At 47.6% G+C, this 26,704-nt stretch overlaps 1 protein-coding gene across 1 annotated transcript in view; it reads right to left on the bottom strand.

The window, feature by feature from the left end:
* TTC38 (tetratricopeptide repeat domain 38) overlaps positions 1-26,704 on the bottom strand; it is a 693,598-nt gene that overhangs the window by 235,683 nt on the left and 431,211 nt on the right. The window lies entirely within an intron of this gene.

Genomic DNA, 26,704 nt, shown 5'->3' with positions numbered 1-26,704 from the left:
TTAGTTATTTTGCCTGCAGAGTGTGGGATTCTCTCACTTGGCACCTAGACCTGTTAATTATACTATTAATTAGTATAATTAACAGTATTGTGTAATGTCAGGTTGACTGTTAAGCACCGTCACTGAATGACTGATCTAGGTCTTAAATTCAACCTTCCATGCCTCATTAAAACCTGACTGGGAGTAGACTGCACCCCTATTTTAGACAAACCTGTTTCTGAAACTTATAAAATGTATTGTTCTATCTGAGTAGGCAAGGAAGGGTAGTAACAATACAACAAGCTCTTGCATAGGCAGTGATCCACATGACAGTGGGAGTCAGAGACCTGCTGACTTTGAAAATAATTTTACTGTGTGACAGAGTAGGGCCTTTAATGGGCATGGTCAGAAATGAGGGTAGAACTTTGAGCCCATCACCACCAGACCAACTACGACAGTGGCAGCGGTTTGCAACCTGAGCCAGCCCTCACACTCTCCCTTCTGCTGAGAGTCTTGCGGAGGTCATGGAGAGATTGTAAAACTACTGATGGACATCAGCTGTGCAGGGCCGCCATAAATGTGTTGTATTCCCCGTCTGCAGGGGCTTCTACTTCACTTTGTGCCGGAGTGTGATATCATGTGAAGAGAGCAGATCTTGTGTGACACACACAGGCACAATATGAGCTGCATGTGCGGAGTCAGATGTTGAATTACTGGCCTTAACCTGTAAATTCAAGAACACAAGAATACCCATCACAATATTAATTGAGTAAATCATCCAGACTAGCAGCAGACAATGGATACTTCATCCTGAAAGAGATAATTTCATTCACAAAGGGCCTGCTCTGTATTTCAGGAATTACCTGGCCGCATTCAATTTGAAACTTTTGAATCTAAAATGGACAAAGCAGGCTGAGCACTTGTTCGATCCAATTTTCACCATTTCTGGATTCCATTTCGGTGGGCTTGACCAACAGGCAATGGAGTGGAGGTGATGATCAGGTGTTCTCCTCCTGCACCACCAGTCTAATTCTTTATCAGAGCCCGCTGCTGTCTCCCGTGCTGGTATGATCAACATTGATTTGATTTGATTCGGGATTTCTAAAGCGCATAGCTACCCTTGGGCGTCCCAGCGCTAACTAAGTTAGACAGTATTCCTAGAGGTGGATTATTGGGGGAACAACCAGGTTTTCAGCATTCTACGGAATGAGAGGAGATTGTTTTCTTTGCGGATGTTAAGGGGGAGGCTGTTCCAAAGCTTGGAAGCGTTATAAGAGAAGCGTCGGCCGCCAGTGTGAGCCTTCCTTATTCTGGGCACTCTAGCCAGGAGCAGGTCGTCTGACCTGAGATGCCGGGTTGATTTGTGTTGCTTAATGAGAGGTCTCAGGATTGGAGGACCCTTCCCTTGTAAGATTTTATGGGTGATGCACAAGGCTTTGAAAGAGATGCGTTCTTGGATGGGGAGCCAATGAAGCGTCTTGAGGGAGGGCTTGGCTGAGCATCTGGATTTCGTTCCCGTCAGTAGCCTTGCTGCGGCGTTCTGGGCGAGCTGGAGTTTCTTTATAACAGCTGCGGGTGCGCCTAAATATAGGGCGTTTCCGTAGTCCAGTCTTGATAAAATGAGGCCCTGAATCAAGATTTTCCTAGACTGGGGGGGGGGGATCAGTGGAAGGATCTTCTGGGTTGCTCGCATGAGTCCAAAGCAGGTCCCTGCTGTCTTTCTTGCCTGGGCTCTGAAGCGGAGATCTAGGTCAAGCCAGACGCCTAGGCTTTTGATTTCTTGTTTCGGTATGGGGGGGGAGTGCCCATGCTGGCTGGCCCGGTAAGAGTTTTTGGGAGTTTGTTGGGATTACCTAGGAGCATGATCTCTGATTTTTCTCCATTGAGTTTGAGCCTAGAATTGCCCATCCATATAGATATGTTGTGCAGGCAAGAGACTAGGTTCTCCATAGATTGATCAGCCTGGTTGATTGAAACGACTAGTTGCGTGTCGTCGGCATACATGACCTCCTTTATGCCAAATGGGGAGGCGATGTCGTCCAAAGGGGCCATGTAAACATTAAAAAGCGTGGGGCTCAGGGAGGAGCCCTGAGGAACTCCGCAGTTCAGGGGAGAGATTTAGAATGACCGTGGCTATCGGCCACTCGGAAGGCCCTGTATTCCAGAAATGACTTTAGCCATGCCAGAGCGGTGTCCGCGATGCCCGATTTTTGGAGGCGGTGGAGCAGGATGGTGTGATCCACCGTGTCAAAGGCAGCGCTTAGGTCTAGGAGGATCACTGCCACTGATCCCCCTGTGTCCAGAATGGATCTTGTCTCCTCTGTTACGGCCAGGAGGGCGGTGTCAGTCCCCTGTCCGGGTCTAAACCCTGTCTGCGAGTGGCGGAGGAGGTTATTGGTTTCTAAGAATGATGAAAGCTGTTCATGTACAATCCTCTCTGTCACCTTGTATTTTGTATTTGTATTTCCGGTTTATATAGCGCCAACTCACCGGCAGGTCTCAAGGCGCTTTTGACCAAAAGAGCACAACATCTTACTCAGCAGGATGACCAGAGGGGGAGCGTGCTTAGGCTAAACTCAAAGCCTCTCTGAACAGAATTGTTTTCAGAGACTTCCTGAAGCGAAGGAGGTTTCCTTCTTTTCGGAGGGACTCAGGTAGTTTGTTCCATATTTTAGGGATCAAGACCGAAAAGGATCTTCCACCTTTTGTAGCAAGTCTATAACGGGGGCAGACAAGCAGTTGTGCATCGGAGGACCTAAGACACCGTTCTGGCTTATACAGCTCCAGTCGTTTTTTTATGTATGACGGAGCTTGTCCATAGATCGCTTTATGGGTTATACAGAGGCTCTTGAATTCAATCCGCTGCCTTATAGGCAGCCAATGGAGGCTCTGTAGCAATGGTGAGGCATGTGAGCATCTTGGTAGCCTGAAAATAAGGCGAGCCGCATCATTCAAAGTCACCTGCAATCTGTTAGTTAGAATTTTCGGAAGGCCTAAGTACAGCGCATTTCCGTAGTCCAGCCTGGATATTATGGTCGCGGATACAACCGTACGCAGCATGGACCTAGACAAAAGAGGGGCTAATTTGCGTAGTTGTCTAATCAACCCCGTACAGGTGCCGGCTACGGTGGCAATCTGGCTCGCCATTGACAACTCGCAATCTATCTTAATGCCCAAACTTTTTACTTTGTCCGCTGGTTTAGGAGTAGGGCCCAGATCCTGGGGCCAGTACAAGTCACTCCATGGGGAGCAGGTCGATGCGACCACTAAAACTTCTGTCTTCTCAGGGTTTATTTTCAGAGGATTCGAAGACATCCACCTAACGGTGTATCTGAGTACATTCTGTGCCTGGGTCTGAGCTTGTGCTGTATTATCTATACTCAGCAACAGTTGGGTGTTGTCAGCGTAATTAAATACGCGACAACCCATCTTTGCCAGGGAGTTGATTAATGGCTGAAGGTGCAGGTTAAATAGGAGAGGAGATAAGGCGGAGCCTTTAGGTACCCCGCATGTTAAGTTTCCAAGCTCTGAAATCTCCTCCCCTAGCTGAATCCTCTGTGTTCTCCCAGTCAAGAAAGATTTCAGCCAACAGAATGCTGACCCCTGAATCCGAGAGCTGGACAACCTGTCCAGGAGCAATGTATGGCTGACAGTATCGAACGCCGCCGACAGATCTAAAAGTATCAGGGCGCTCGGTTTCTTACTGTCAGCCATCTCTCTCAACTCATCCAGCACCGAAAGCATCACCAATTTGGTGCTGTGGTGTGCGCTGAATCCTGCCTGAAGCTCGTTGAGAAGGTGGTGTGACTCCAAGAACAAGGCCAGGGACTTCAGCACATGTTGCTCCAGGACTTTGGCCAGGAACGGGAGCTGGGAGATGGGCCTGTAGTTTTTCAGGGACTTGGGATCGGCTCCTGGTATCTTTATTAAAGGCTTTACCCGAGCTTCTTTAAATCCATCAGGTAGCTGCCCTGCAAGTAATGATTTGTTTAGCAACGAGAGGACATGCTCCTCTAGAATGGGACATGCTAGGCGGAATACGCTAGGGGGGCACGGATCAGCTGGGGACCCAGACTTGGTTTTGCTCATAATTTGCTCCAAGCTCATAGGGTCAAGTTGGGGAAAATGTGAGATGGCAACATCCTTCAAAGGATGATCAATCGATTGATCAGCGAGGCCTGGCCCAGCATCCTTTCTAATATTCTGTAGGATGGTGTCTACTTTTTCTAAGAAGTAAGTTTGAAAGGTATTGCAGGGGATTGTTATTTCCGTTTCTTGGGGTCTTTTACTTAGCTCCGTTAGGATTTTAAATGTCTCCTTCTGGACGTTGTCGGCTTGGCTAATCCGATTCTCAAAGTAGGCAGCCTTGGTTGCCAGGATGAGCTTTTTATAAAGATGGAATAGATTTCTATATTGTTCTCGGGCTATTTCATCTTTTTTTCTTTCTCCAATTTCTGTCGGCATTTCGAAGCTTCTTCTTATGATCCCTGAGAGCTTGAGTGAACCATGGTGCTCCCTTTCCCTCCCCCTTGACTCTTTGTGATTTCTCAGGTGCAATCAGATCAAATGCTTCGGTAGGCTATGTGTTAAATCCCTGTATTCCTGATCTACATTGCTATTAGGAACTATCGGATGAATGAGTTCCGAGAGGGTCGTTCTCAAGGTGCCTTGGTCAATTTTCTTCCACTGCCGGACTTTCTTCATTTTAGGTGGCACTTGCAACGGTCTTGCCTTTATGGGAATGTCACAATAAAGTAGATGATGGTCAGACCAGATGCAGGGTATAGGATGGCTGTGGAGCAGGATGGTGTGATCCACCGTGTCAAAGGCAGCGCTTAGGTCTAGGAGGATCACTGCCACTGATCCCCCTGAAAGCTGTTGAGGGTTGTTGCTGGACCCGCGCTCTCTACACTGACCTGCTGCTGGGCTGTGCTCCTTGCCGCTGCTCCTCGCCACGGGTGCCGCTTCGCGGCCTGCTCGAGGGAAAGGTGAAGGCTGCGCGCTGTGTCTGGGAGGCGCCAGGAAGGACAAACAAGCCGGCACTAAGCAGGGACTCAGAAGACCAGGAGTCCCTGCTTCCCCAGGCCTGTGAGCGGACGCGCCCACCTTCAGACACGCCCCCGCCTGCAACGCCCACTACTTAGCAAGCAGCCTGACGCTCAGCGGGACGCCGAGCGAAGCCCGAGCAAAGGGCGGGCAGTCTGTGGCCGTCAGGGGCTGTCAGAGGCTGGGCTGGGCCACGTCCCTTTCTTTCCTACCAGCCGTGAGGACATATGCCCGGTGCCTGTCCCAGTTCTGTTGCTCAAACCATGTCTACCCGTTCAGGAAAGCCTCTCAGGAGCGAAGTTGAAAGAGGATCAAATGCCGCGAGTCCTATCATAGGAACAATGGACCGTTTTATCACCAGGGTAGTGGCGGTGATTGAAAAGGAGATCGCTATGTCTGAGCGGCGTCTATCTGAAGTTTACCTCCCCTCAAGACGCTCATCCTTGGGGGCAGTCGCCCAGTCGCTCACACCAGCCATCATCCGGGCTCAAACAGGTACCCCTCCTAGTGTGGTCAACGTTCCCTCAGACCCCCCCCAGTTGATTGGAATAGAGCAAAATATAGATAGGCTGGAAAATCTGGCCGCTCTTCTACCTATAGTTACAGTGGAAGACGGTGGCCCTAGTAACTTGTCCACATCATTACCACCTATTCCCACAAGTGATGTCACCAGAGATCCTGAGTCCCCGAAATCGCTTGCACCCCCCACAGTTATATCAGATGGGAAGTTAGTTGGCGCTTCACCTAACACCGAAACTCCTGATATTAGGCAGGAGATTCTGCCCTTAGGTAAAAAGCTGCGTAAACGCAAAAAGGGTAGGCTAGTGAGACAGGCCGCCCTTTACCAAAGAGTAAGGAAGTCTCCTGTTTCTAGTACGAGATCTACAAGGGGTGCCCCTATGCTGAACGAAACCGACATAGAAGGGGATGTTCTGATCTCTCCCAAGGGGTCACACCCAGCCAAGGTCTCAAAGCCACCTGACTTAGTAACAGTTGAAAATACTCTGGAGAAGGTATATACCCTCTTGAAACCATTACTAGCACAAGTCAAGGGTTTAGGGGAGAGGATTGACAAACTAGAGCAGTCAACCCTGGACGGGTTTCACTCACTCAAAACAACAATTAAACAAACAACTAGAGTGACTGAAAATAAGGATTTGGGTGCAAAGGGGAATGAACAACCAGCTCAGAGAGGCCCTAAGCCCCTAATATCTCAAAACAAAGCTGTTCTTAATAGTCCAGTAATTCCAACTCCTAAATCTCCTCCCCATCCCAAAGCAGGCCCAAGTCACAAGGGACCATCAACACATATAGAGCCTGATAAAAATAAGCCCAAGCCTCTTCCACAAAAGCAGCAACATATAATTAGTGGTAAAAAGGAAGTCCAACAAAAATCAGAGGGGAGTAGCAAATCTAGCGGCTTAACGACAGGGAAAGCCCCTAGGCCTGTAACCCAACATTCTGCCCCATCTACCTCCCCACCGGCCCCCAGTAATGCAGCACGACGGATCCCCCCGATCAACCTCCCACCAGACTGTCAACCTTTTGTTGCTGTCATGGTTAATGTGCCCCCCCTAAAGGAATGCCAGTTGAAAAACCATCAATCACTCAAGAACAAGTGTATCCACTGGCTGAAGGCAAACAAGCCAATCCCCCTGGGTGTGGACGGCATTATCCTAAGTGTCCGTAGAGTGGGATGGGTAGGGCAAGGGAAAAAAATGCAGGAGGGGGATTGTGTAATCATAAACTTCCAAGACCCCAGAGTAGTACCATCCATTTGTACTCCTATCAAAAATATGGGGGCCCCGGGGGTTAAACTGGTAGATCTTTCGTATTTTTACCCTAGGCACCTTGTTAGCCCAAATGGAGGAAGTGTAAGTTCCCCCAATTTTGGCCAAAACTGGGCTGGGGTTGTAGGGGGCAATAGGGAGAACCAAATGTGGGCAATAGGCCCCTGCTGACTGGAAACAGTGAGCAGAGAAGACCCAGTAGGAGCACCACCCACCCAAACAAACCTTGCTAGTGGATTGGGAGACACTATAGCCATTCCACAAGATCCCTGTTCTCCTCGGATATTGAGGAGGAGTTCTATAGATAGGGGCATTCAGGCACCCAGCGACCCTCCAGCTGTGACGGACCTAGTCTTTAAGGTTTTCAGCTGGAATGTCGCAGGGATTGCAGGAAAACTGGCTCTTCCGGATTTTACTGCATGGGTTGATGAGCACTCCTTGTGCCTCTTCCAGGAAACATGGAGCTTGGTGCCGATCCATAGGGTGGGATTTTCCTCCTATTCCTCCCCTGCGCGAGTCTCGGAATCTGGGAGAGGGCGACCTTCGGGCGGCCTTCTCATCTGGGTCGCGGCTTCTCTAAACTGCAGAGTAGTGGACTTTCCCACAGGTTCCCCGGACATACAAAATATCACCCTTATAGACCAAAGGGGAAGAATTGTTTTAAACGTCTATAATGTGTATGCCCGGGGTACAAAGGGTGGGAGAAAGTCTCCAGTAATAGCTCTCCTTGAGACCCTGCTAAACAACACCCCATATAAGTCACGCACTTTGGTTGCAGGTGATATGAACTGCACGTTCGAACCCTTGGGCTCGGACGTTTCCCTCGACCAAGATGAGGAGGATGTTAGGCGGGGAATCCCGGTACTGGACATCCCACCGATTAAAAGGTGGACAGAGGTGGCGCTCCAGATATACTCCCTGAGTCTTGAATTTAACCTAAGGGCAGCGAATGGGAGGACTTCCTCGGATAGGGGGGGGTGCCCACACCTACAATAGACCAGGGCACACCTCTAGGCTGGATTATATTCTAATAGATGTGTGCTTATGGTCCTATGTAAGGGACATGCAGGTGGTCCCTTCGACAGAAAGTGATCACAACTCACTCTCCCTAAAAATGGAACAGTGGTGGCAACCCTTAAGGAGGGCCAACATTAACCTGGCACCCGTACCACCAGATGAATCGGAAGTCTCCCCATGTGGTAGAAGAATAAAATGGGCGAAACTGGTTTTATCCGAGGCAAAGGTTGGGGAAATTCAATCCCATCTAAACCATGCGGTAACATCCCTCGGAACCTCCCTAGAAGAGGTGGGTAAAGCGAGTGGGTTTTTTGTCTCCCTGATTGAAGCCTTAACCAACGTGTTTACCCTGTATCCTAAAAAGTCGGGCAATAAAGGAACTAAAAAATCAGTTGATGGTTGGTACACCCAAGCATGTAGGGGCCACAAGGCAAAGTTAGTTGAGGCGATTAAATCCAAATCCCAAAGTATGATCCAGGAAGCAAGGAAGGCCTATAAAAAGTCCCTTAATTTGGCTAAAAGGGAGTGGGAAGATAAATATTGGGAAGACCTACTACAGGCTAGCAAAATCAGGGATTCAGGGGCCTTTTGGAATCTCATAAGTAAACGGAGTAAATCCGACGCAGCCATGAGACCCTGCAACATCCCGCCTCAAAGCTGGGTAAAACACTTTGGGTCCCTATACCTCCCTCCAGATGGGGAACTGTCCGTGGGGAGGGACCTCACACTACCAATTGAACCTCATACCTATGACCTCTTCACTCCCTTAGAGCTCGAGGGGGTTATAGGCTGGGTAGCACCGCGCAAGGCACCGGGCCCGGACGGCCTTCCGGGTGACCTTATGAGGGCTTACCCAGCGGAATGGGGAAGGATCATAGCAGCTCTCCTAAATGATATTATGAGGGGAGGAGTAGTGCCAGAATCCTGGAAAGGGGCGGTGGTGGTCCCGATTTACAAAAAAGGGTGTAGGGAGACCCCGGGCAACTATCGCCCCATAAGTCTGATTGACTCCACCCAAAAGATAGCTGGTAAAGCTATCCTTGGTAGGATTCTCCATTGGGTGGAGGAGAATAAAATCCTATCAGACTTCCAGGCAGGTTTCCGGGCTGGTATGGGGACAATAGAGCAGGTGTTTAGGCTGTCCCTTTTGGGGTGGAAGGTGGTGGAACTAGGCAAGGGTAGTCTTTACTTAGCCTTTATAGACTTGAAGACTGCCTTTGACCTAGTCCCCCGGGAAGAGCTTTGGAGGGTGCTTCATGAGTTGGGATTACCACCTTACATCTTGTCCCTTCTCATAAGCCTTCATGCCCACACCTTTGCACAGGTCCGTTGGGGTAAAAACGGAGAGCTCACTGAGAAGATACCAGTGTCCAGGGGCGTAAGACAGGGCTGCGTCTTGGCGCCCACCCTATTCTCACTATATCTGAATGGGGTGGTAAAACATCTTCAACAAGAACCAGCCGACGCCCCCTGTCTTGGAGGTGTCCGCATCCCAACCCTGCTTTTTGCGGATGACACGCTCCTGATCTCGAAGACCCCACAAGGCCTGCAGAAATTACTAACACGATTCCAGGAGTTCTGTGCTGCAAAAGGGTTAATAATAAATGTGGACAAAACGAAATACTTAGTTGTAAATCCACCTAAAAAATTGGGCCGCCCACCTACACTTAATTCTATCCCCCTAGAGAAAGTAGCCGAATTCGACTACCTTGGTATCCGGATTACGGATAGGATGACTTGGGCAAACCATATTGATAAAATGGTTCTTAATCATAGGAGAGTAGGAGGAGCTCTCATGAGGGAATACAGGGCCTCAACTAGGAGATCACTTACCCCAGTACTCGACATCTACAAGGCCAAAGTAGCGACATCAGCCTTGTATGGGGCAGAACTGTGGGGCCACTGCCGATTGGATGCCCTAGTGACAGCGGAGAGCAAGCTTTTAAAATCTTTCATCTCTGTTCCACTGAGCACACCATCAGTACCAGTGTGGATGGACACGGGATGTAAAAACATCAAAGACCAGGCCCAGCTTCGCCCGCTCCTGTTGTGGACACGGATTTGGAGGAGCGAAGAATTAAAATCCTATGCTGATGCCCTGGGAGATATAATGAGTCAGGGGGGTTGGGCTAAGATAAGATGGTTAAGCGACACCAAAAAGCTTTTGGAGAATATCGGCCTAGGAGATTGCTGGTCATCTCGTTCAGCCCCTCCAAAAGAAGTTGTCAAGGCGCTTTATTGGAAATGGACTGCGGAGCGTCTAATTACAAACTCCAACCACTGCAGGTCCACGGCCGCCTTTCTACAAATTAAAGACACTGTGGCCTTTGAACCCTACCTGGACTTGATCACTCTCCCCTTTGACCGAGCTCTTTACTTTAAATTTAGAGTTGGTTCCCTCCCGCTAGGTGCTCTGGTATCGAAATGGTCACTAGCGGCCCGTACTTCTCCTAACTGTGCATGTTGCCCGAGTAAGGTTGAGTCCATTGCGCATGTCTTATTTGAATGCCCGGATTACGCAAGGCCTAGGAGTCTCTGGCTGAAACCACTCTGCCGAAATATGGGCACTCGTAGTTATTTAGTAGCCTTGCGTATCCTAAGCACGGACACTTCCCCCCCTATTGTGTGCGGAACAGCTAAATTTTTAAAGCAGTTTTGGCTTATTCGATGTAAGAGATTGTCAGTAGCTGTTTAATTCTCTTTTTAGTTAATTTATTAACCGGTCTTTTATGTCCTTTTATCTCTTTTAATATTTTATACTGACTTCTTGTGGCAATGATTTTTTTGTACATTATATTGATTGTATTATAAATGTGCTTATAAGATATCTTGCATATCGAATAAAAGCTTATGACTGACTGACTGACTGATCCCCCTGTGTCCAGAATGGATCTTGTCTCCTCTGTTACGGCCAGGAGGGCGGTGTCAGTCCCCTGTCCGGGTCTAAACCCTGTCTGCGAGTGGCGGAGGAGGTTATTGGTTTCTAAGAATGATGAAAGCTGTTCATTTACAATCCTCTCTGTCACCTTGCTAATGCCCGGAAGGAGAGAGATAGGTCGGAAATTTGAAAGATCCTGAGGGTCTAGGTGGGGTTTCTTTATAAGAGCCCGAACTGTCGCACTTTTCCAGCTGGTAGGAACTATCCCACTGGAGAGGGATGCATTTATCAACCTCGTGAGATGGAGGGAAATAGTGAAGGCTACTAATTTGAGTTTGTTCATGGGGGCGGGGTCGTCTGGGGAGCAACTCTTCACTCGGTTGAGCGTGTCCAGCAGTTTTTCTGTGGAGATGGAAAGGAAGGCTTTCAGAGTTGGTGCGTCTGGGGTGGTGGCCCCTGCTGGGAGGTTGAGTGAGGGGTGGTTGGTGGGAAGGGACATGATGATTTTTTGTATCTTGGAAGAGAAAAACTCAGCAAGTTGGGTGCATCTGGCGCCGGTAGGATCAGTGACCGGCTGTGGTTCGGGGATTTTCATGAGGCTTTTTACTATGCGGTAGGTCTCCCTGGAAGAGTTGGAAGCAGCCATGATTTTTCCTTCATAAGTAAGAGGCTGGAGTGGTTTTAATGAGAGTTTTATATTGTTTAATGGCCGATTTATAGGTTTCTTTGTTGTTGGGATTCCAGTCTTTCCTCCAGGTCCGTTCAAATTTTTTGCATTTTTTTCAGAGATCTCGCAATTCCGAAGTGAACCAGGGGGATTTGTACGAGTTCCTCTTACTAGGGAGCTGTTTGACGGGGAGAACAGCATCCAGAAAAGTTTCGATCCAATCACGAAATTGGATATCGGCTAGTGAGGGATCCGGGTTCAGGGTAGTGAGGAAATATAAATTTTATGGTCAAGAAATGTTCCCTAACGTGTACCCCACCGTCTCCATGTACAAGCTCAAAGTGCATGTAACTTCCCTCCTGTGCCAGCTATGAAGACGCAAATACATTTGCGTCCAACGTTAACATGTCCTCTTTCAGATCCACCCTGAACGGGTTGAATATTCCGTTCCTAAGTATGCCATGCCAACGTCTTTTTGTGGTGTACTCTACACGTTTTTCAGCTCTGGCGAAGTAGGCCTCTGAATTCTGCCATCGAGCCTTTTCCTGCCTTTTGACTCTGAACGCCTCAGCCTGGGCTGCCTCTGTACCCGTGACCTCTGCCTTACTCCCTGCGCGGCTAACGGCGCTTAGCTCAGCCTGCTGCCTGCCAAGACTGTATTCAACCTTCGAATTATCTGCTCCGCTCCTCAAACATACATTCCTGCCTACTAGTTCAAGTAAACATCCTTCCAGCTGCAGAGCAAAGGGCCCGGCCTCACTGTCTCCGTGCAAGTAATTCATAGCTTCTGTTACCATGGTAGGACCATGCCCCCTCGCATCTCATGCAGACACGTAGACGCTTATACACGCACTTGCAGTCAGTTTAGAATAGCCTCTGCCCAAGAGACCTTTCCCTCTAGATAATATGGTTCCCAAACATCAGATATCAGATATGATATAGGTACGAGTTGATCTGACATGCCAGACTTCTGTCTCTTTCCGCTAGTGTAAATGTCAAGTCCCCTGCACCCTCCAGCTCCACGTCAATCACACGTCATGCAGCTGCGCGCGCATCCAGGCCTCAGATTTCTGCTGACATTGCATAATTCTGCTAAGTACCCACCTACTTGTGACACTTACATGTGACGTTTCTAGCACACACCTCTATGTTCACGCCTAGTTCACGCCTTTTGATTACATATTGCTAGCACGTGTGTGTTTTATCTTGTTTCTCTCAGCTGTTACGCCTACTGTATTGGTATTCATTATATGGTTTAAGTATAAAAGTTATGTCTTGTCAATAAAGTATGCTCTATCCCTTCCTGCACCCCAGTGGTGTCAGGAACCCGATATCCGGTACCAGAACCATTCCTTTTTAAGGAATAAAACCCCTAAGAACTCTAACACCACGGACTCTGCGTCTTTCTTTCCGATTGAGTTATTTTTGTTTAAGTACTTACCTGCATAGAAATTAGGACGGTAAATCAAATATTTACCACATTATTTTGGCGCCCGAACAGAGACCCCTCCCCCACCTTACGCGCCGGTTGGTGCGTTGCAATCTTTGCCCCCTGCCATAAGTCAAGACGGACAATTACGCGTAACCGCAGGATTTCCTGTATCTCCCTCTGGCCCACGGAGGTGACGGAGACTGCGATCAGCACCCAGACGAGGCGGTGAGGAGTGCGGAGGATCCCGACCAGAGCCTAGCCGAAAGAAGCAAGGTCCGAGGTATCAAGAGGCCCACCAGTTTCCGAAGTATCCACGTGTCGAGTCGAGTCGAGTCCAGTCCGGTCCAGTCCAGTCGAGTTTTCCGAGGCCTTCTGTTCCGTGCTTCCCGGTGAGTACCATTGCTGGGACGTATCTAGACGGGTGCATTATTATGTATCCGGTAAAGACGTGTTTGGGTACACAAACGCGGTCTGCACTGTTTTAGACAGTGTATCTGTACTGTTTAGCAGTATATCGAGCATTCAAGTTCTTGCACTGTTCTCGACAGTGTATCTGTGCTGTTTAGCAGTACATCTAGTATCAAGGGTAGTGATATATGATCAAAATGTTTTCATGTGATTAATGTCGTGGTATGAGTATGACTGTTTGATGTACATTACTGTGTTTTTGTGTAACTAGCTGTGTTCAGAGCAAGTAACAAGTATCGAGTATCCAGTACTAAGCAACAAGATGCCGTTCTTCAATAAACTAAGACAGATAGGAACTAGGAAAGGGATGCTAGAGGAATAAATTCCTATCCCCCCTAGGGACACTCCTGGAAATTTTATGTACCATAAGCATGGCTTAGATGCCATATTGTATCTAGATTTATGGGCCGATTATACTAAGCACCTAGACGAGAGACACAGATGGCCCGTTACAGGAACATGGGATGCCGAGTGCATAGTGAAGGTAGAAGAAGCGCTATGGAAAAAGAAAGCCAGACAATCTCAGAAAGACGCCATAGAATTTTGGCGTAAAGAATCACATAAACGTGCTGAAAGAGCCCTCCGTAGAGAAGACAGACATAGAGAAGAGCCGGAAAGAGTCTGAGAAAACGAATTAGTTAATGAAGGGATCCGAGTAAAAGCAGAACAAGTAGACCGCATGCGAAACAATCTTGTAAATGGTATGTATTTAGTGGCCGAGGATTTGCCTGAAGCCACTTCAGAAATACCGAAAGATCTGCCGCCACCATTGGTTCCGACTAAAGTAAATCACAGGACCACCAAAGATATATTCCTTGCTTCCTATCTAGACGATGTAGCACACGCTTACACCAATCCACGTGCCCGCGTCCCGCCTACTGACGGTGACGGAGGTGGCAATCCGCCTCAAGACCATATCCCGCCATTGCCGCAACAAGGTTCACCCGATCGACAGCCTGCTCCACCTGTTCCTCCACCTCCACCACTTCCCGCACCTAAGATTAATATACCGAATCCGACTGCGCCTGATCCCAGTAAGAGACAAGTTCAGGTACATATACAGACTCCACAGAGAAATAATGCTCAAGCCTCTGCCTCAGGAGGTGCGACAGGAGGTCTCCAGACCCCGCCAGCAACACACAGATTCAACCTTAGGGACCTGCTGAAGCAACATACACCCCAATCACCCCGTCTCGACATACCCAAAGAACCCCTTCCAATTTGCAGATACGATCCAGTACCCGGTAAAGACGATAGAATGTTGATAGCATCACTACGCTTGCGACAAGCTACAGATTACCTAGTGTTATTCCCAGGGATGGCTGATCACCTAGATAGAATATATCATTTTGTCCAGACTGGGGAAAATCCTGAAAGTATTAAGGAGGCCCTGGCACACCAGAAAGTTGACACTCAAGCATATGTATTACGTTTTTTCATAAATTGCTTAATAAGAGACCGAGACAGGCCTGGGGTAGACCAGGAAGAAATGGAAGCACTAAACAAGTGGGGTCAAAATATAGCCGACGGAAAGCATGATAAACTGAATTGTATATCAAGCATGTACAAGAAAATCAGAAAGGAAGTAGTAGAAATACACAGAAAAGAACAAGAAAAGGAAAATGAAAATGACAACTCCTCCGAGGAGGACGAACCTGAAGAACAAGAAACGACTAAAGAAATGATAGCGTATGTAGGTAAGGGAAATTACCTTAGGAAAGGCATTCGTCCGGAAAGCAAGAGAGTTTTTCTCTCTGGCATATCAAAACCAAGTTCTCCTGAACATCTGTTTCAAGTTACCGATAAAATGCTTCAAGAACAAATGGGGTACCATGTACTCAATTCTATGGATGAACAAGAACTAGCCCGGTCAGCAGTGCTATGGGCTGACAATTCTAACACATACAATGATGATACAGTAGCACAGACATTTCTGAACCTTTCCCCAGACGAGCAGAAATTAGCTGGTATATACATGATTCAGCATCTCATCACGTTATACAGACAACAACATTCTGATCCAGGTCCCTTACGGGATACATTAGAAGCACTACTTATGAATAGATGGAGAGGCCTAAGTACCAGATTAATCCAAATAATTCTAGAACAACGACGTAAATATAACGCTTTCTTAGGCCCACAATATGTTTCAGCTCAGCCACCAGAAAGAAAAATGTGTCATTTTGAGCATTTCGACAGACAGAATCCCTTACGAGAAGTACACCCAGTTATGGGTACTAATAACACCTTGGAACGTGTGTTTGTGTACACACCTTTAACAAAGTTAGAATTGTTAGAAATGAAGAAACTAGTACCCTGTCATGATAAAGACCCTGCAGGTTTTCACCGAGAACTTAAAGACATGTTACTCATGGGAGATTACACATATACAGACATTATGAAATTGTTAAAGGTACTGCTGCCCACCGGCATCTACGAGAAACTCAAGGAAAAGGAATGGGAGGTGGGAGATAAAAAGATTATATGGACTGAAATAGAAGACGAGGAAAAAGGTCGTACCCCAGGGGTAGGCCTTGGGGACAAAGCAAAAGCATTACCAGGTCTAATAGTACAGGTCTTGCCAAGATTATTGACAACTAAAAAGGAAGACTGGGACGCAATCTCAGCCTGTAAACAGAAACACGATGAGGATACCAGTGACTTCTATTCAAGATTCGAGAAATGTTTCATTATTAATAGTGGCCTAAAACCAGGTAGCGAGTCGTACCCGCATCTTTTTGTAACAAAGTTAGTCGAGAATTCCCTGAAATCAGTTAAGAACCGTGTATATAAAGTTGAAAGTACATGGCAAGCAAATACGCCATCCCAGATGTTACAAATGTTACAATACCACCAGAACAGAATTAGAGAAGAACAGGATCACGAACAGAGACGTATGAAAGACACGAAAATGAAAATGTTAGTGGCCCAGTCGGTTCCAGCCGACGGCCAGAGAAAGGGTACGACCCAGACAGGTAATGCAGCAGCTCCCGTTAAAGGGACATGCAACTATTGCAAGCAGCCAGGTCACTACGTACATGAATGTCCAGTCCTGAAACACAATATAGCAACAGGTAAAACTAAAGAAAGACCGCATCCGCCTAGACAAGACCAGGTCCAGCAACAGACTTCACAGAATTCACAATCTATGCATGCTCCACCACATACAGCACAGACCGCAGCGGTATCACAGCCACAGCCACAGCCCATTGCCGCGACACAGCAAGTTTCACGACAGATGAACCAGTATGCCCAATCTGATTATCCCGATTATCAGCGATACACATGAAACAGCCTAGAGAGGGAGGTTGGCTTGCCTCTTATTGAGATTCCTGTAGATCAAGAGGGTCCTTATGTACACAGTCAAGTATTGGGAAAAGACAGAAAGTTTTTAATTGACACAGGGGCAAGCCGCACAACAATCAGCCATAATGAAGTCCCAGGGGCACCCCTCTCAGGCTCACAGAATGTTTCCCTTGGTTTTTCAGGACAGCCTATTGTAAATGAGGTATCGAAACCAGTCCCCCTGGCTGTGGGTCCATTATCACGTGTTACAGACTTGTTACTCACGAAATCATGTCCAGAAAACTTGTTAGGTATCAAAACATTGAAGGCTCTAGGAGCTGTGATATGTTGTTCTCCGGAAGGAGTTAGACTTTTCCTGCGTGACTTTAAGGGTCACTATGTATTACGAGAGTTTGATGTCAGATTGAAAAATGTACCGAAACACCTGTGGGCACAAGGCCCAACTGATGTAGGTTGCATGCACATCACACCATACCGTGTTACACTTAAACAAGGAGTTGTTTTGCCGCGAATCAGACAATACAAGTTACCACCCGATGCTGTAGTGGCTTTACTGGAAATCATTGAAGAGCTCATTGCCCAGGGAGTGGTCGTAGAAACCGACTCCAATATCTGTAATTCCCCTATCATTCCTATTCTTAAACGTACTGATCCCAATGCACCGCCAGTATATCGGCTGGTGATTGATTTACGAGAATTGAATAAATGCATTGTTCCACAGTACCCTGTGGTTCCCGACATCTCATCCCTATTGACTGCTATTGATTCAGAAGCAACGTTCTTTACTGTAATTGACCTCAAGAACGCCTTCTTCAGTGTGCCCATTGATCCAGAGAGCCAATACCTCTTCGGATTCAGTTTAAATGGACGAAGTTTCAAATTTTCACGCGCACCTCAAGGATTCACAGAAAGCCCCAGCATCTATAGTCAAGCACTGAAAAGACAACTTGATTGTATCCAAATGCCAGTTAATACCACCTTATTACAATACGTCGATGATCTGCTGATCACCGCACGAAGTGAACCCGAATGTGAACAAGCATCACTGACAGTTTTGCATTTTCTGGCCGACAAGGGACACAAGGTGTCTCCTTCGAAGCTACAATTCTGTGTTCAGCAAGTTGTGTACTTGGGTCACTTGCTGTCCAAAGTGGGGAGACAGCTCACTCCTGACCGCATCCAGTTAATTGTAAATATGCCACAACCCCAGACACAAAAGGAAGTGCGGGCCTTTATAGGCCTCACCTCGTACTGCAGACAATGGATTCCTCAATATGCATTTCTAGCTAAACCACTCATTCAGTTGACAACACAGGAGGCAGCGACTTCGACTGCCCTCCCTTGGACTCAGGAACATACACAGGCCTTTGAGGAATTAAAGAAAGCTTTATGTCAAGCACCAGTTTTAGCGACACCATGTTACAGCAAACCCTTTACGCTTTTTGTTACAGAACGTGATGGTACAGCGTTGTCTGTCCTCACTCAAGATCAAGCAGGTTCACATAAGCCTTGCGCTTATTTTTCAAGTACATTGGATTCAGTAGCCCAGGCACTCCCTGCGTGCTTAAAGTCAGTTGCAGCGACAGCCCTAGCAATCAGACAGAGCGACTCAATTGTCTTAGGACATCCATTAACAGTACAAGTTCCACATTCTGTAGAGGTTCTTTTAAACCGAACTCAGACTCAACACTTGACTATAGCACGACTGACAGGTTATGAATTAACGCTATTCCAGCCACACATAGAAATCAGACGCTGTAACATTCTGAATCCTGCAACATTGTTACCTTCGATTATGGCAGATTCAGCCCCGCATGATTGTATAGAGATCATTAATGCAGTAACAAAGCCCCGACGAGACTTAACAGATGTTCCACTGACAAATCCAGACCTGACACTTTACGTGGATGGTTCATGTATGAGAACAAACACAGGAGAATTAGTGGCCGCGTATGCAGTAACCACTGAAACTGAAGTTAAAGAAACATATCGTATTGATACACTGCCCGCTCAAGCAGCAGAGCTCATCGCTCTGACCCGAGCCTGTATACTAGCCAAGAACAGAAATGTTAACATATACACAGATTCACGTTATGCTTTCGGAGTCGTACACGACTTCGGAGTGTTATGGCAAGAACGAGGTTTCTTGACCTCTCACGGTGCCAAGATCCAACACGGTCCCCTCATTCAAGCACTATTAGAAGCAATACATCTGCCTTCAGGTATATCGATCATGAAGTGTAAAGCACATACTAAAGTTACAGATTCCATTTCCCAGGGTAACGACCTGGCAGACCAAACAGCAAAACATACAGCATTAACTCACACCCAGACAACTGATGTGACAAAGACAATAGTGCCGACACATTGTATGACAGTTAGGGATCCCACACTAGATGTAATCGATATTCAGACACATGCTACTCCAGATGAAATCAAGAAATGGACTGAACTAGGAGGGATCCAGACAGATCAAGGATGGATGACGAAGGGAAAATCTACATGGTTTCTCCCCGACTCTATGGTTCAAGTCATAATAAATACAGCACATAGTCCAGCACACCTATGAGAAAAAGCTATGTTAGACAGTTTACAGAATCTCTGGTACAACAAACATTTACGAGCAGCAGCAAAACAGAAAGTGCGTACTTGCATGATCTGTTGTCAGTTCAATCCAGGTAAAAGCGTCCCTGTAGAGCAAGGTGGATTTCATCCTCCCGATCACCCTTTTGAAGTTCTCCAGATGGATTATATCCAGATGGACCGTTGTCGAGGATTCAAGTATGTCCTCGTAGTTGTTTGTGCACTTTCCCGTTGGACCGAAGCATATCCAGTCCCAGATTACACTGCCCCGACCACTGCCAGGCAGCTGGTTCGAGAATTCTTCCCACGGTACGGCTTGCCTCGTATCGTGTACTCAGATAACGGACAGCCATTCTCATCCGAGCTCATGAAACAGGTTTCACTTCTGTTAGGATATCAGTGGAAATTCCATTGCGTCCGACATCCCGAGGCCGCTGGCCTTGTAGAGAGACATAACCAGACACTGAAAACACGCCTTGCCAAAATATGTAAAGAGAAAGGAGTCGACTGGATAGTCGCCCTGCCAGTTGCATTGTTCTATATGAGAATGGTCCCCCATTCGAGATCAGGACTATCCCCGTATGAGGTGGTCTTTGGCAGACCACCAAATATGTGGGGGACACCCATGCCTAAGAAAATAACCGATGTTGATTGTAATATGCTGACAGATTACCTTGCCTCCTTGATGTCTGCACTCCAATCATGTCGTTCACAGGTTGCCGCAGCCTTTCCCGACAACACTGATGTAAAGCCACACGATGTCCGTCCAGGTGACACTGTGTTGATTCGCAACTTCGACAGGAAAAGCCCGCTGGAGCCCCGCTGGAAGGAACCGAAGATCGTCCTTCTGACCACGAGGACAGCGATTAAAGTTGAGGGCCGAAAGGGGTGGATCCACACGAGTCATATTAAAAAATGTAATGAACTGTTGCCAGAGACTGACTCTTCCACCCCCTCAAAGGACTGCCTCGATACTAGTGACTTTAAAGTTCCCAAGAGAGAGAATACTCCCCAAGAGGAGTATAAAGCGAAACTACGGTCTAGCAAGTCAGACAGTTTAATTGTTTAAGTCCTCCCCTAGGTGAATCGGTTAAATAGTTTCTGACATGTATCCCCTAGACCGAGATAGAGAGAGAGAGACAACTGAAGAAACGTGCATATTGTAAATCACTCCGTAGTCACTGTATAGTGACATTATTGGTTATGTTTTTCCTAAGTCTTTTGATTATTGTTACCAGTATATTGCTGCCTATATATTACCCTATCTTCAAGCGTGAACAATCTGCTTACAATGTCACTGCCGAACATTCTTTTAGCGAATTACCCCCTCATGAATTATCTTACAGACTTGCGCTGCGCAACAACACATTCATTAGTATGTTACATCACTCCCATCAGACTAATAATGCTACAAACTGTTGGATATGTGGCCGACTCCCTCCCTATCAGAAATACAAGGGAGTTCTGCCCCTCTTTCCGTACCCGTTCACACACAATGGCTCATGTGGAGCATGGTTTAGAATAATTAATTCCTTAGATCCTGATATTGCTGTTTTCGAAGGAAATTGGGTTTGGGGAAACCTGAACTTAGTTCTGCTTAACGCCTGTTATCCTGACAAGAAGGGACTTCCCACTAGGATAGGAACTGATCTAGAAAATGAAGTATATGGATTAGGTAATTACACAATTAACCTTATGATTCTTACTGTCGAATCCGAAGCTGCACCAGTTCTCCCTGCTATGTCAGTATTACCAGTCACAGGTGACTTATGTGTCAGAAAGAAGGGTTCAGTACACTTAGGTCATAGTAAATGTACTACTGTGGTCGAATTCAGTGATCAAGGCAAGTCTTCATTTAGAGCTACTCGTCATTCCTACTTTGTTTGTGGCCATACCGCATACATACGCTTACCTCCAGATTGGGATGGTACCTGTTACATTGCATTCCTTCTGCCACCTGTTTTTCTAACCCCTCCTGATTATCACAGAAATACAAATCTAGTAAAGAATAGACTCCGAAGAGATCTCCCGATTGTCGACTATACTGAAACGGCATGGGAGCAATACACAGACTTCAATAAAGGTTTCTTCCCTTAGGTACCGTCTTTAATAGTAAACTGATACGAAGATTAACTAGAACACTCAAAGCAGTAGTGAATGAAACTACCTCCGCTCTAGGCAACTTAACAGAGGAGCAATCTGCCATGCGGGTTGTTGTTCTCCAAAATCGTCTTGTTATTGACGTCATCCTAGCAGATAGGGGCGGAGCTTGTAAGGTCATCGGGTCAAGTTGCTGTGTTTTCATTCCAGAAAACGCGCCAACGGTATATAAAGCTATTACACGTCTTCATAAAATTGCAAGTTTGATACATCAGAATCCAGGCACCTGGACTTGGTCCGGTTGGTTCTGGACAACGTTGACCGCTTGGGGATGGAAGATCCTATCCTTCCTAGGCATTGCCCTTCTCATAGTATTCAGTTGCTGCCTGTGCCTACAGTGTGGGCCAGCGATTTGTGGTCTGTGCGCCACATCATGTATTCCACATTCCAGTTTTCACTCAAAACGCGAAAAGAAGAAAGAAGAGCAAATGATGTTACAAGAACAGACTGATCGGTTCATGAGGATCGATATATCATGAAGGGTCCGTAGGGAACAAGGAGGGAATGAGGAAATATAAATTTTATGGTCAAGAAATGTTCCCTAACGTGTACCCCACCGTCTCCATGTACAAGCTCAAAGTGCATGTAACTTCCCTCCTGTGCCAGCTATGAAGACGCAAATACATTTGCGTCCAACGTTAACATGTCCTCTTTCAGATCCACCCTGAACGGGTTGAATATTCCGTTCCTAAGTATGCCATGCCAACGTCTTTTTGTGGTGTACTCTACACGTTTTTCAGCTCTGGCGAAGTAGGCCTCTGAATTCTGCCATCGAGCCTTTTCCTGCCTTTTGACTCTGAGCGCCTCAGCCTGGGCTGCCTCTGTACCCGTGACCTCTGCCTTACTCCCTGCGCGGCTAACGGCGCTTAGCTCAGCCTGCTGCCTGCCAAGACTGTATTCAACCTTCGAATTATCTGCTCCGCTCCTCAAACATACATTCCTGCCTACTAGTTCAAGTAAACATCCTTCCAGCTGCAGAGCAAAGGGCCCGGCCTCACTGTCTCCGTGCAAGTAATTCATAGCTTCTGTTACCATGGTAGGCCCATGCCCCCTCGCATCTCATGCAGACACGTAGACGCTTATACACGCACTCGCAGTCAGTATAGAATAGCCTCTGCCCAAGAGACCTTTCCCTCTAGATAATATGGTTCCCAAACATCAGATATCAGATATGATATAGGTACGAGTTGATCTGACATGCCAGACTTCTGTCTCTTTCCGCTAGTGTAAATGTCAAGTCCCCTGCACCCTCCAGCTCCACGTCAATCACACGTCATGCAGCTGCGCGCGCATCCAGGCCTCAGATTTCTGCTGACATTGCATAATTCTGCTAAGTACCCACCTACTTGTGACACTTACATGTGACGTTTCTAGCACACACCTCTATGTTCACGCCTAGTTCACGCCTTTTGATTACGTATTGCTAGCACGTGTGTGTTTTATCTTGTTTCTCTCAGCTGTTACGCCTACTGTATTGGTATTCATTATATGGTTTAAGTATAAAAGTTATGTCTTGTCAATAAAGTATGCTCTATCCCTTTCTGCACCCCAGTGGTGTCAGGAACCCGATATCCGGTACCAGAACCATTCCTTTTTAAGGAATAAAACCCCTAAGAACTCTAACACCACGGACTCTGCGTCTTTCTTTCCGATTGAGTTATTTTTGTTTAAGTACTTACCTGCATAGAAATTAGGACGGTAAATCAAATATTTACCACAGTAGGGGCGGAGGCTATGAGCTGATGGGTCCAGGCGTCAATGTTAAGTTTGTTCTATGAGCGCGAGGGTGCCTGGGATGGGGGACTGGGGCTGATGTGGTTGGTTATAGGGATTTTGAGTAGGATCAGGTGGTGATCTGTCCAAGGAATAGGAAGGGGAGGAGATGTGGAGAGTTCTTGGATATTTGAAAAGACAGGGTTCAGAAGATGGCCCTTTTTGTGGGTGGGAAGGGGATTCTTCAGGGAGAGGCTGAGTGCAAGGAGATCTTCTTTGAGGTCTCCCGCTGTAAGACTCTCTGGATCATCAAAGTGGATGTTGAGGTCTCCTAGTACTGTGAAGTTAGGCGATAGACAGGCCAGGGAAGTGGCAGTCTCTACAAGGGAATTAGGGAACTGTCCAAGTTCTCCCGGGGGTCTGTATATAAGTAGGCCCGACAGGGTTTTTTCCGGGGAGAGATGGAGAGAGAAGTGGACATTTTCACAGTTAAGGACTGGACTGTCCTTCAAATGACAAGTGATATGGGCTCTCGTGATTATTGCTAATCCGCCTCCTACTCCTTGCGATCTGTCCAGATGTTTGTTTGTATAGCCCGGAGGGAGCGCCTGGACTATGTCTGGATCAGAGGCAGAATTAATCAACGTTTCCGTAAGGAACAGCACCTCAATATCGAAGTTCTGAATGAGTAAGTTGATTTCGGTGCTGTGCTTAGGGAGCGATCTGCAATTAAGCAGAGCCATTTTGATTGTCTGTGCTTTGGGGGGAGATTGCACGGTGGACTTGAATGCACAGTGGTTGCATTTGAAATTGTATTTATCAGGAGAGATGGAGTGGAGACAGGGTTTGGGAGTGTTTATTGCCAGTTTGCAGGGAGTGTCTGGCGAAAAAATAATGGGTGGAGGAGTGGGAGAGACTGGGGGACTGGGCCCTGGGCATGTACTGGCGCGGACGGGCGCAGACAATAACACTCTGTTCTGATTCTGACCCTCCCGCTGGAGGATTGTAATGCTTTGGGGGAGTACATCACCCTCTCAGATATAAAAGAGGCCATTTCCCAACTTCAACCTGGAAAAGTCTAGGGACCCCACAGAATACTGGTTGAATTCTTTAAAGGCAATGTCCATATCCTAGTCAGGATCTACCATCAGAACATTAAACTTAGCCAAGCAAGATTGTTATGTTATGTTATGTTATATTTATTCTTATATAGCGCACAGCTACTCAAAAAGAGTGTCCCGGCGCTTTTGATAATGGGACCTACAGCAGAATAACACAACACAGTAATAAAACAGCTTAGTAGAGAACAGAACAGAGGAAAAACAGCCTATAGGGCAAACAGCCAGGTTTTGAGGCCCTTCCTGAAAGCAAGTAAATTAGAAGCTCAGCGAAGTGTCAGTGGCAGAGTATTCCACAGCTGTGGCGCCAGCAATCCAAAGGAGCGGCCTCCAATGCGGGCTCTCTTTACCCGCGGCACAGCCGCTAGAAACAGAGATTCTGATCTGAGAGAGCGGGTCGGGTGGTAAAAGGCGAGTCTCCTTTGGAGGTACCTAGCTCCCACAGCATGAAGAGCTTTATAGGCCAAAGTTAACGCCTTGAAGGCAATTCGTTTTCGGATAGGCAACCAATGTAGGGTCTGCAAGAGGCCAGCAGCTCTGGCTCGCCTATTTAGGCCATAAATGGCCCTCGCGGCCGCATTCTGCACAACTTGAAGCCGCTGCAGCAGATACTCTGGCAGGCCCAAGTAGAGGACGTTGGAGTAATCCAATCTTGAGCCGATCAGAGCCTGCACAGTCAGCTTCCTGTGTTCTTCAGACAGGAGAGGCAGAAACTTCCGGAGCATCTTGAGGAGGCCGAAACATGTGCCCGTCACACCTAGGATCTGGGACCTCAGCGTTAGACCCTTGTCCATCTTGACCCCCAAGTTCTTAGCTAATTGGGATGCGCAAGACGGAGGGAACATGTTAATGGGCCACCAAGCCTGCCAGTCCGGATCCGATGCACACCCGAAGAAGAGTACCTCAGACTCATCTGAGTTGCACGTGAGGCTGTTCAGCTGGAACCATTTAAAAACAGCCCCAAGGCAATCCCGGATACTCTCTCCATCAAAGTATCCTCCCTTCTTACAAGAAAAGAGGAGCTGGGTGTCGTCGGCGTAGGATACGATCTGGGCCCCGAACGACTCCGCCAGAGGGGCCATGAAGATGTTAAAAAGAGTCGGGCTCAATACAGAGCCCTGTGGAACCCCGACTCCCAATGGCGGCATCACGGCAGAGTCTGGGGAGGCCCAGACCGTTTGTCGGCGGCCAGCTAAGAAAGATGAAAACCAGCTGAGCACCGTCCCCCGTAGGCCAATCTCATAGAGTCTTGCGAGAAGGCCCTCATGAGGGACGGTGTCGAAGGCCGCCGACAGATCTAACATCACCAGCATGGCTTTGCCCCCGGAGTCCAGTACCCCTTTAATGGCTTCTGACACCTCCAGGAGCGCGGTCTCCGTGCTTAGATTAGGGCGGAAGCCGGATTGAGTGTCATGCAGAATCTCATGAGTTTCCAGAAAATTAGAGAGCACCGTGTGCACATGCTTCTTCAGAATTTTCGTAAAAGCAGGCAGGAGAGAAATAGGCCTGTAATTGGCCAGAGCCTTAGGATCGAGACCAGGCTTCTTCAGCAGAGGGATGACCATTGCCTGCTTCCAGGCCTGCGGAACCACTCCCTGGCTCAACGAGAGATTCAGGAGTGGATTCGCCAGCGGATTTATAACCTCCGCCATTTTTGCCAAGAATTTGGCAGGGCAGGGGTCCAGAGGCGACCCAGATTTAAGATTGCCCATAAGCGCCAAGGAAGCAGGGGCTGAGATAGATGGAAAAACGGCCAGCACAGGGCCCAAAGGGGCGGATAGGCCAGAGTCGTCCTCGGGGTTGGTCAGCCCCACGGGCGTCACCAAAGTAAAAGAATCCTGGATAAGTTTAATCTTACTAGTAAAGAAGTTTGCAAGATCAGAGGCCCAGGACTCAGAAGGCACACCTTGGGATGCATTAGATCGAGGGGCCATAAATTCTCTGACAATGGAAAAAATCTCCTTACAGGAGTTAGAGGCAGCCTCTATCCTCCCTGCAAGATAGGCCTTTTTTCCTAGGCGAATGTCCCGATGATAGGCCTTAACCGCTGTCTTGTAGGTCAGCCTAGCCACAGAATCATATTGTGATCGCCAGGCTCTTTCAGCTGCCTTGCACTGCTGCCGAGCGGTCGACAGTGCCGCAGTGAACCAGGGAGCCGAAACACACTTAGATGTTGAGCGGGGGGTCATCACCGGGGCAAGATCATTTAGCCTGTCTAATAGCCATACTTGCAGAGATTCCAGATCCCTCTCCAAATCACCTGTAAGGGGGCATGGGTGATCCAGGGCGGCCTGAGACAGCATAGCTGGAGTCACTCGATGATATGCCCTGGGAGCTCGGCTCTGCTGCTGAGACACGGGATTAGACAGTTTCGCCGTGCCCCTGACCAAAAATTTGGCTAGTCTATGGTCCGACCAAAGCACCGGAATAATCTCCTTCACCTCCAAGGGAGATGTCGAGAAGACCTGGTCTAGCGTATGTCCCTTGTCGTGCATTGGCCCCCGAAGATAAGGGATCAGGCCCAAAGGGGCCGTGGTCTCCAGTAGT

This window comes from Lissotriton vulgaris, chromosome 1_2 (genome assembly GCF_964263255.1).
Source record: "Lissotriton vulgaris chromosome 1_2, aLisVul1.2, whole genome shotgun sequence".
Classification (NCBI taxonomy): Eukaryota; Metazoa; Chordata; class Amphibia; order Caudata; family Salamandridae; genus Lissotriton; species Lissotriton vulgaris.
This window is presented reverse-complemented; position numbering and strand designations above follow the sequence as displayed.